At 40.9% G+C, this 11,923-nt stretch overlaps 1 pseudogene; it reads right to left on the reverse strand.

Moving 5' to 3' along the window:
• Positions 1 to 592: 592 nt before the first annotated feature.
• On the reverse strand, positions 593 to 5,682 carry LOC148756431 (synapse-associated protein 1 pseudogene; annotated as a pseudogene).
• Positions 5,683 to 11,923: the final 6,241 nt, after the last annotated feature.

Genomic DNA, 11,923 nt, shown 5'->3' on the forward strand with positions numbered 1-11,923 from the left:
CAAAGAAACAACTTTTGGTTTCATTGATTTCCGTGTGCACTTGAGAACATGCATATACAGTTTTCGGGTGGAGTGTTCTACTTATGTCTGTTAGGTCTAGCTGGTTCATCGTGTTTTCAAGTCCTCTATTTTCTTATTGCCCTTCCATCGAATTGTGCTACCATTATTAAAAGTTGGATAGTAAAGTCTCCAATGTCAGTGAAGGCATCACCTGCGAGGGTCTCTGGTGACCAGGACCATGGATGGCTCCCTAGTAGGGATGTTCCAGGATTTGAGAAGTTGGTTTGGATTGCAGCAGCCAGTTTGACCTCCCAGAAAACAGAACTCTAAAATTTTACTTATGATTCTGTGGCTAGGATAGCCATACTTACTACAAGACTATCTCTAACTACATTTATATGAAAGAAATATTACATGAAACATCCATTTTTTGATTATTTTTTAAAGAGGCAAATTTCAACTTAAAAAAAGAATAATTTTGAATTTCATCAAGTTACACTCTTTTGTGCCTTCTGTTTCAGCGAGTGTCACCATCTAGAATTTAATGTCAGTTACAGAACACTGAGGATTGTTCTTATGTTTCAGGAAATCGCTAATTTTCCTGCTGCAGCATTTTCTTTATTTCCTTATCCCAGTTTTCTCCTTGTTTCTCTGATTCTGTCACCACTTCGTATTCCTGAAGTTCCTCTTGTAGTTCTTTTGCCAAATCTGCAGAATCCTCTTCTAGTACAGTTTCCTCCTTCTTGTGAAGCACGAGTTGCTCAGCTCCTTCCTCACATCCTCCTGACCAAAGTTACAGGCACCAAAGTCAATACTGACAAACTGAGAAACAGCGGGGCTGGTAGAGATCTCTTCTTCATCCTCTTGAGTTTTAATCTGAGATTTGATTATGCCAGTTGGCGCTTGGGGCTGCACTGCCTCTGTCAGTGGCCATGCATCCTCTCAGCGTGGCTCTTCCCCTCTTTTCTGGTGGCCTGCTCCTGGGAGGCCAGGGCCATGAGCGGGGCCGACCGTTTAATCAGGGAGGCACAGTAAACGTAGTTCCTCCAAGACACTTCTTCCTTCACAAGTTTAGGAACAAGGGCAAATCTCATCTGGCTCAGCAGTTCGTCCTCTTGTAGCATGAACAGGGCAACAGGGTACGTCTGATCAAAGGCAAAATGAAACTGCATGCCAACAGGAGAATCACGAAAGAAATTCCTCTTGTCAGCTGATAAGGCCAAAATTTGTTAAATTATTTCTGCATCATTACTGTCAACCCATGGAGGCCCTACTGATTCTGATTTTTTTGTGTTGTTCAACAATTTTTTTCTGTTCCTTCTGTAAATCTCCTACAATCGCTTTATCATTGATGTCATCTACATTTCCTTCCACTGAATTCTTTATTATTTGTGCTGCTTCAGCAACTGATTCAGTTATTTATTTTTTGTAGCAGCAGTTGCAAAGTTAACTGGATAGTTGCTGAGGCCTTTGGCTTGTGAAAGAGCTCTGGTCCCTGGCTTGCTGCAACTCCCCCTCCACTGACTCTGACACTGGCGGCCACCTCTCGAGCCGCACGCTGGTGGCCCCATATTCTTCAATTGTGGTTTTATAATAAACAAACAAAAAAAAATAAGTAAATAAAGTCTCCAACATCATTTAGATGTTTCTATTCATCCCCTTAATTCTATTCGTTTTTATTTCATGTATTTTGGAGACTCTGTTATGAAGTGCATATATGTTTATAATTGTTTTCCCTCTGATAAATTGACACTCTTTCTCAATATATAATATCTCTTTTAACAATTTTTTTACTTCGTCTATTTTTTATATTAGTATAGCTACCCCCACTCTCCATTGGTTACCGTGTGCATGAAATATCTTTCCATATTTTCACTTTCAACCTGTTTGTGTCTTCAGATCTAAAGTGATTCTCTTAAACACAAAATACAGTTGGATCATTTTTCAAATTCATTCTGCCAACTTCTGCCTTTTAATTGGAGGGTTTAATCTATTTACATTTAAAGTAATTATTAATCAAGAGGGAGTTATTCTGTCATTTTGATATTTGTTTTCCATATGTCCTATATATTTTTGTTGTTGTCCCTCAATGACTTTTATGGTCTTCACTTGTGTTCAATTTTTTTCTTGTGCAGCATTTTGTTTCCCTTATCAAACTAATGCACTATATTCAACTAATACCCACCTGATAAGGCTTTTGTGAGGGATAAATTAGATAAAAATGATACTGAAAGTTAAGCACCTAATAAATGAATTCAGTAAACAAGTATAAATTCACATCACACAAATGTTCATATTTCAAAAGGTCAGCAGCATTCTTCCACCCACAGAATTCATTGTTAGAAAACTAGAATTGTGTCAGAATCAGTGGCAGAAAATATGGACCAGAATGGAGGAAGGGAGATGTTTTTATTATTTAGTTCACCCACCCACAGTGAGAAAAGACACAAGTAGGGAAGAATTCCTATTGTCAGTGAACATCTCACTCAAGAAAATATATTGTCTATAAAAGGATATTTTAAGATATTAGCACAATTTGACTTGCGGAAAATAAATTATAAATCAGAATTTGAATACAGAATGAAAAATACAACCTCCATACAATTATTAAATATACAGAGCAAGATCCATAGATACACAAAAATGAATGGAGTAGATCTTGAAAATGTAAATAAACTTTCTAACTCATTGTGATAGGCTGACAATGGTCCTGGAAAAGTGTCCAGATCTAATCCTCAGAACCCATGAATATGTTACATTATAAGGCAATAGGCCTTTGTAGGTGTGATTTTGAGAAAAGGCGATTATCCAGGATTATCCAGATGGAGACACACTGTAGGGCAGGGGACCCCCAAAGCAAGAAGATGGAATGATGTGAGGAAGTAGCCACAAACCAAGGAATGGAGGGACCTCTAGAATCTGAAAAAGGCAAGGACATGGATTCTCCCTTGGATGCCCTGAAAGGAACACAGCCCTGCCAACAGTTAGATGTTAGACTTCAGACCTCCAGAAAAGTATGATAATAAATTTGTGTTAATTTGTTAAGTAGCAACAAGAAAAGTAACATACTCATTAAGTACTTAAGAACAGCAGTATAGTCTTTAATTATTAAAGGATTGTTTCACATTAAAACTAAAAGAAGACTTAATTAGAAAACATGCATTGTAGTTCAGTGGCTGTTAAATTTGGCTTTATATTTGGAGAGGTTTAAAAAACACAGATGCTTGGGAGCTCCATTTGGAAATGCTGGTTTAGGTAGGCTTGTGATTATACAGGCATCTATTGTTTTAAAATGCTTCCCAGGGTATTTGAGCTTGAGATGGTGGGCATAAATTTGGCATTTCTATTTCTTTTCTCCATAGAAAGCAACAAGGTAAATAAGAAACAAATGCAGACCCACAAAATGAGTAGTAAAGATCGAATATAGATGCAGGAAATGTGTGAGAGAAGATGCAAGACAGATCTCAGGACGACCTTCAGGTGTTCTTTTCCAAGAGGAAGGTGATACCCTGAGTGGCACAACCCAAACCCTTCCTTCAAAATAGTGGCAAAGAATTCATGGCCTGGGACAGGAATGTCTTTGAACTTTGCCCCTCAGAAGGAAAAAAAAGGGAAGTAGGGACAAATGTGAATCACATTATCAACCCATAGATCTAGGACATATGCAGGAAACTGTAATGCAGATAAAAGGTGAAACTGCTCTTTCACTATTAAAGGCCAAAAATAAACATTAAAAAATAGGAAGACTTTGCAGGAATGTAAAGGGAGCTCTCTTACACTGAGGTTTAATGTGTATGTTGCTCAAATACGTTGAGATGCACTTACATGTGTCTTAATATCTATGTGGGCCTTATGACCCAGTAATTCCACTCTTCCGTACACACCCTGGAGAATGTCTTGCACATGTGCCCTAGGAGACGTGGACCAATCTGTTGAAGAAGCATTGTTTGTATCACCAAAAACTGGGAACAAACCAGAAATTGTCATTAAAAGAAGACGAGAGAGAAATTATGACACCTATACAAGAATGAAAAGGAAAAACTACAGCTATACACACCAACATAGAAGAATTTAAAACATCTAATCTTGAACAATAAAAAGAAGAGGTCAGACAGAATGAAACCATTTGTGTGAAAGGTTGAAAGCACAGCAATTAATTCAATACATTGTTGGGATTTTAAATTGTGAGAAACCTCTACAGAATGGCAAGCAATTGCTGATTACAAAATTAAGGATAATGATGGTGTCTGGAAGTGAAGGAACTAATATTTGTCTTATTATTATCCTATATATCTTAGATATCATCTTTTATATATTTCCTTGAAATACAGCTATGGCAACTGAGAAAATAAAATTTTAATAAAATTTAAATAGCTACAATACAGTAGTTAGAGGTGAACCCATTGGACAGCACAGCTCTAGCACTCAGCTCTCTCTCTCTCTCTCTCTCTCTCTCTCTCTCTCTCTCTAATGGGAAACGAACAAGCAAACAAACAAACCCATCTCCTGCCTACAAACTGTTTCAAGAGAACTCATTTAACACAAAGAGGAATTCTTAAAAAGAAACCAGCACAAGGTCTACACAAAGAAACCAGAAGAAGAGGGAGGAAAAACAGGATTGTCTAGAACACTCATAAGAAAACAATCTATGATCAAAACTTAGCATCAAACTATTAATCTTAAAAAATTCAGGGAAGGGCCGGCCCGGTGGCCCAGGCAGTTAGAGCTCCATGCTCCTAACTCCGAAGGCTGCCGGTTCGATTCCCACATGGGCCAGGGGGCTCTCAACCACAAGGTTGCTGGTTCAATTCCTGGAGTACCTCAAGGGATGGTGGGCTCCGCCCCCTGCAACTAGCAACAGCAACTGGACCTGGAGCTGAGCTGCGCCCTCCACAACTAAGACTGAAAGGACAACAACTTGAAGCTAAATGGCACCGTCCACAACTAAAATTGAAAGGACAACAACTTGACTTGGAAAAAAGTCCTGGAAGTGCACACTGTTCCCCAATAAAGTCCTGTTCCCCTTCCCCAATAAAATCTTAAAAAAAGAGAAAAAAACTCAGGGACGCCATCACCTCCACAAACGGGACAAACACATAGATAGATCCCAGGACTCAGGCAGAAGGCAAGATAACAAAAGGCAAAAGAAACATGGGGGCGCTCAGAAAAAAAATACGCACCAAACTATGAAAATGTTATCCCGTTGGAGAAGGAAATGGATGAGCGGTATTGGCGGTACTGTTTTCTTAATAAAAATTCTAGAACTGCTTAGCCCTTTAAATTATGTGGATGTATAACATAAAGCAGAATGTGCCGGACCGCCCCCTCCCTTGCCCCGCGCAATGCTTGGGTTCCGGTCTCTTTGTCCCTCCAGTAGTCGGCCCACCGCTCCCTTGTTAGCCTGGGAGAGCCCCTCCTATGTTTTCTTAGGGAAGCTCTACCAGGTTTTCTGCTTGAATGAGCCCCTCTTGCTCCTGGCGTCTTCCTCCTGCTCTGCCTCGTAACATCCTGGCTCCCTCTGCACGTCTCCTCCCTCACTTTCAATCCCGGTTCTCCAGTAGCTGCTGAGGGTTGCAGGCAGTCGCCCCAGAGCCGGTCTCCACGTCCCGGACCCCCAGGCCGTGCCCCAGCCCCAGGGCACAGCCCCACTTGGGACTCAAGCCTCTCGTTACATCTGGGCATCTGCGCTGTTATGCTTGATCACCTTATTTACAGGAGTGAGGGTTGCGGGAGCTGCCTTTTTGTGGCCACCGCGTTGCTGAGGTTTGTTACATCACCGTGGAAACTCGGGGCCATAAATCATGGGCGGGGCTTCGGAGGGGGCGTGGTCGGAGTCCAGCAGGGGGTCCGGGTGGGGGAGATCCGCACGGTGCACGTGCAAGCTGGCAGCTCCGGAGCTTGGGCTCAAACCAACGCCCTGGGCCGCTTGGAAGCGTGGAGCCTGCGTAAATCAGCTCAGCGCTGGTGAAGCGGCCTGGAGGAGCTACCCCTCCTCCAGCGGTGGGATGATGATGGGCAGGTCGCTGAGATCTGATTCTAAAATGGATAAAGGACAAGTGTGTTAGGGTGAGAGGGAGGCTGGGCTGGAAGGAGAGGGCTGTGGAAGGCGGGGAATGACTAGCTCTGGGGCAAGGACTCAGGCAGGGGCATTTCGCAGGGGGCTTCCGGGGGTGGAGTCACTTGGGGCGGGACCACACTGCGTCCCCTTCATCCTGTGGAGGCCCACGCAGAGTCTAGACCCGACTGTCCGTGTGCAAGCTGGGTGAGGACAAAAGCCCCAGTGCCCGGCAAATGCCAGGTGGCGAGTCTGTGCGGAGAGTGGGTTCTGCGGTTCTGCTCAGGCTGCGCTTCCTACTGACGCCCTCAGCACTTCGTTATGAAAATCTGTATAGATTAACACATAGAAGTCAGGGAAATGCAAATCAAACCCAGAAAGAGATACCAAGTCACCCCCGCAAGTACCGCGAGGATCAACAAAAATAGAAAATATCGAGTGTTGATGAGGAGGTGATACCGAGGTACTGGAATGCTCACACGTCACTGGGAAAATGTGAAATAATACAGCTCTGTGAAAAATGGTTTAGCGTTTCTCCAGTACACTGCATATAGAAATACCATGTAGCCATTGATATATACACCAAAGAACTGAAGAGGTGTACAAAAACCTGTACGCAGTTTCAGAGCAGCACTATTCACAAGAGCCAAGTTGTAGAAACCCAAATTTCCATCGACTGATGAATGAAGAAACAAAGTGGTATATCCATAAAATGAAATATTATTCAGTCATAAAAATGAATTAAGAAGTGATTCTGGCTACCGGATGGATGAATCCTGAAAACGTGATAAGTGACAGAAGCTAGCCACAAAAGGCCACATGGTATGACTCCATTTACAGGACATCCAGATTAGGCAAATCTACATAGATAGGAACCAGGTTAGTGTTTGCCAGGGCCCAGTGAAGGAGAGAATGGGAAATGATAACTTAATGGTATGCGGTTCCCATTCGATGTTTTGGAAGTATACAGAGGGTATTAGCGGTTATCGATGATTGCACAACACTGCGTGTATGCTAAGTGTAACTGAATTGTACTTTATAATCGTTCAAATGGCAATTTTGGTTATGTGCATTTTACCAAAGAATATTATAATTCTTCCTAGTAGACCCTCTCTGATAGACATAAATCCTCTAATATTCTGAAGCCCCTGACACCCAGACCCTTTATATGAGAAACTTCTTTAGATTTAAGGCATTAACCACTGCAACTCAAGTTTTGGTCCAAAGTTGAGAAGGGCCCATCCTCAAAAGAAATGTGGTGTCTTTTGTCTAATGCAGTAGATTGTAGTTTTAGAGAGAGACCACAAACTTTGGAAAGGAATTTTAACAGATTGCATTCAATTTGAATTGAAAGTGACAAAAAGAGTACAAATTGGAAAGAGGTTTCTATCCACAGACTTGTCTGGGCTACTCAGTTTCAACCATAGGCCTTTTCTTGTGGAATGGAAGGATTGGTCAGAGGGCAGAGTTAAGAGCTGCACAGTCCTTTACAGGGAGCAGGATTGGGCTATACTGCAGGACCTTCAGACTGGACTAGGCTGGAACTCATTGCTGTGGGCCTGCTGTGCTTCTCCCATTCTCTCCCCCTCAGAATTCAGTGTCGCAGCAATCCTGTTTCTTCTGTTACATTTGGGAACATGGGGGTGTGTTTCTTTGATTCTCAGATGGTCATATTTCCAGAACCATTCCCAATTTTTGCTCATTTGTGAGAGGGTCGGTATATTTTGCATGAGGGAATATAATTTGTGGCCACAGACTGTATTGTGGCTGCAAATCCTTTGATACATCAGCATTAAGAGGTGCCAGTGAGACTCTTCCCCTCAGCACTGGGCAGTCTGCTTTGACCAGTAGAATGAGTAGACCATTAGAATAAATTCTGCCAGGTTTGGAGCCAAGACGTAAATGAAGTGGTTGTTCCGTTTCCTCACTTTGGGTACAGTCCGGAATCCCTGACATATACTATAAAAATTCCAGCTCTCTGAAATCACCCTGCTAAGAGGACATGCATAGGGTGATGTGTTTGGCAGTCCGTCTGAGCTCAGCCTGCCCACCAGACCTGGCAGAGGGTCAGACATTTAAGCGACATGCCTCCCTGTCCACCGATATGCCCATGAATTTACTCAACACATTGTGGTTCAACTGACCAGATTCCTGACCCTCAAATTTGTGAGGTATAATAAGTGGGCATTGTTTTAAGTCACCAACAAAGACTCCAAGCCCCCTTCTGCTTGGTTTTCGGTGGTCACGTTCATCCCTGCGCCTGCTCGGAGACAGCTGCTCTTGGATACAGCAGTTATGCAGACACTGTGTTTCAGACAAAACTTCTCCAAGTGACAAGGTGACCATAAGCAAGTCATTGGTCCTGGGCCCCAAGTCCCTCTCTGTAGAGTGAGGCATCAGGTTCTACACAGCACAGAGGATGGTGCAGATGGAGGGGGGAGTGGGAAGGGGGAGGACTGTCATGGGATATGGCTCTGGGGTAGGAAGTGGGACCAGACACTTCTCCGGATATAGCCACCAGGAGAGGGGACTGATGATGTCACAAACATCTCTTTGTGACACATGTGGATCCTGAGCTGGGATTGGCCAGGTGGACACTGTGTGAGGATGAAAGCCCCACTCCCTGGCAGAGAAAATAGGGTGAGTCTGTGCGGAGAGTGGGCTCTCTCGTTCTCTTCAGGCTGTGCCTTCCTACTGACGCCCTCAAGGGCAGTCCCTGCTGAGCGGGTCCCTCTCCTCTGACCCTTAGTAAATCAACTCTGATGGCACATTCATCTTGGATTTCCAGAACTATGGAGAATTACACTTCTGTTATTTAAGGCATCCAGTCTATACATTTGTTATCAAAGCCTGAATAGACTAATACCTTTGTAGGCAGTGAAATGCAAGCCTAAACCACAAAAACATACTAAGTAACACCCACAGTTCTGGCTAGGATCAACAGAAACAGAAAATATCAAGTGTTGGTGAGGATGTGATACAGAGGTATTGGAATGCTCATACATCCCTGGAAGAAATGTAAAAGAATATAGCTATGTGGAAAATGGTTTAGCGTTTCTGCAGTATGCTGAATGTAGAAATACCATAAGGCTACCCCAAAGAACTGAAAACAAGTGTTCCAAATCCTGTACACAAAAGTTCATAGCAACAGTATTCACAAACACCAAATCATAGAAACCCAAATTTCCATCAACTGATGAATGAATAAACAAATGTGATATATGCATAAAATGAAATGTTATTCAGTCATAAAAATGCATAAAGAACTGATAGTGGCAATCACATGGATGATCTTGAAAACGTAATAAGTGACAGAAGCCGCAAAAGGCATATATGTGTTACTCCATTCATATGACATCCAGAATAGGCAAATCCACATTGACAGAAAGAATGTCAGTTTTTTTTCTAGTTATTAATATTTATTATAGAGCTTTAGTAATTAAACTTGTGATTCTGGCACAAGGTGAGACAGAGACTAATAGAACAGCAAAGATTCTACAAATTGACTCTTGCATATATGGGAATTTGGTATATGAAACAGGGCATTTTCTTTCTTTTTTATATTAAAGTTTATTGGGGTGACAATTATTAGTAAAGTTACATAGATTTCAGGTGTACCATTCTGTAATACATTACCTATATCTCACATTGTGTGTTCACCACCCAGAGTCAGTTCTCTTTCCATCACCATATATTAGACCTGTTTACCCTCTTCTAGAGCCCTACTCCACCCTTATGCTCTGGTAACCCCTAAACTATTGTCTATGAGTTTTTGTTTCTTAATTTGTTTGTCTTGTTCTGTTGTTGTTTTCAGTTTTATATAACACGTTATCAGTGAAATCATATGGTTCTCCGCTTTTTCTGACTTATTTCCCATGTTGTCACAAATGGCACTACTTCATCTTTTTTAGGACAGAATAGTATTTCATTGTGTACATATACCACAACTTCTTTATCCATTCATCTATCAAAGGACATTTTGGTTGTTTCCATGTCTTGGCCACCATAAATAAAGCTGCTATGAATATTGGATCACACATGCCTTTATGGATAAATATTTTCAGATACTTTTGGGTAGATACCCAGGAGAGGGATTGCTGGGTTATATGGTAATTCCATTTGTAATTTTTTGAGGAACCTCCACACCGCCTTCCATAGCGGCAGCACCAGTTTGCATTCCCACCAACAGTGTATGAGGGTTCCTTTTTCTCCACAGCCTCTCCAACACTTGTTACTATTTGTCTTGTTGGTGATAGCCATTCTAACTGGGGTGAGCTGATATCTCACTGTGGTTTTTATTTGCATTTCTCTGATGATTAGTGATGTTGAGCATTTTTTCATATGTCTATTTGCCATTTGTATGTCCTCTTTGGAGAAATGTGTCTTCAGGTCCTCTGCCCATTTTTCAATTGGGTTGTTTGTTTTTTGGTGTTGAGTTGTATGAGTTCCCTGTATATTTTGGATATTAGCCCTTTATTGGAGGTATTGTTTGCAAAAATCTCCCATTCAGTTGGTTGCCTCTTTATTTTGTCGATAGTTTCTTTTGCTGTGCAGAAGTTTTTAAGTTTCATATAGTCCCATTCATTTGTTTTAGCTTTTACTTCCCTTGCCTTTGGAGTCAAATTCTTAAAATGCTCCTTGAACCCAAGGTCCATAAGTTTAGTACCTATGTTTTCTTCTATGCATTTTATTGTTTCAGGTCTTATGCTTAGGTCTTTGATCCATTTTGAATTAATTTTGGTACATGGTGACAGATAGCAGTCCAGTTTCATTCTTTTGCACGTGGCTATCCAATTCTCCCAGCACCATTTATTGAAGAGGCTGTCTTTTCTCCATTGTATGTTTTTTGCTTCTTTATCAAAAATTATCTGTCTATATTTATGTGGTTTTATTTCTGTGTTCTCAATTCTATTCCATTGGTCTATGTGTTCGTTTTTCTGCCAATACCATGCTATTTTGATTATTGTTGCCCTGTAGTACAAGCTAAAGTCAGGGAGTATGATACCTCCAGCATTGTTCTTTTTTCTTAGGACTGTTTTGACTTTTCGAGGTCTTTTGTGGTTCCATACAAATCTGATGATTTTTTGTTCTATTTCTTTAAAAAATGGCATTGGGATTTTGATGATGATTGCATTAAATCTGTATATTGCTTTGGGTAATATAGCCAACTTAACTATGTTGATTCTTCAAATCCATGAGCACAGAATGTCTTTCCATTTTTTTGTGTCTTCTTCAATTTCTCTTATAAGTGTTTTATATTTTTCAGCATAGAGGTCTTTCACATCCTTGGTTAAGTTTATTCCTACGTATTTTATTTATTTTTTTGTTGCAATTGCAAAATGAATTATTTTTATTTCTTTTTCTGAGATTTTATTGTTAGTATATAGGAATGCCGTGTACTTTCGTATGTTGATTTTGTCGCCGGCAACTTTAGTGTATTCGTTTATTGTTTCTAAATGGCTTTTTGGTGGAGTCTTTAGGGTTTTCTATATATAGCATCATATCATCTGCAAAGAGTGACAATTTAACTTCTTCATTCCCAATTTGGATGCCTTTTATTTCTTTCTCTTGCCTGATTGCTCTGGTGAGGACTTCCAACACTATGTTGAAAAGCAGAGGTGATAGGGGACAGCCCTGTCGTGTTCCTGAACGTAGAGCAAAGGGCTTCAGTTTTTCACCATTAATTATGATATTAGCTGAGGGTTTGTTATATATGGCCTTTACTATGTTAAGGTATTTACATTCTCTACCTATTTTACTAAGTGTTTTAGTCATAAATGGATGTTGTATCTTGTCAAACGCCTTTTCTCCATCAGTTGATATGATCATTTAATTTTGTCCTTTATTTTATTTATGTAGTGTATCACA

Source organism: Rhinolophus sinicus, chromosome 12, assembly GCF_057876585.1.
Source record: "Rhinolophus sinicus isolate RSI-liver-muscle chromosome 12, RSI-T2T, whole genome shotgun sequence".
NCBI lineage: Eukaryota > Metazoa > Chordata > Mammalia > Chiroptera > Rhinolophidae > Rhinolophus > Rhinolophus sinicus.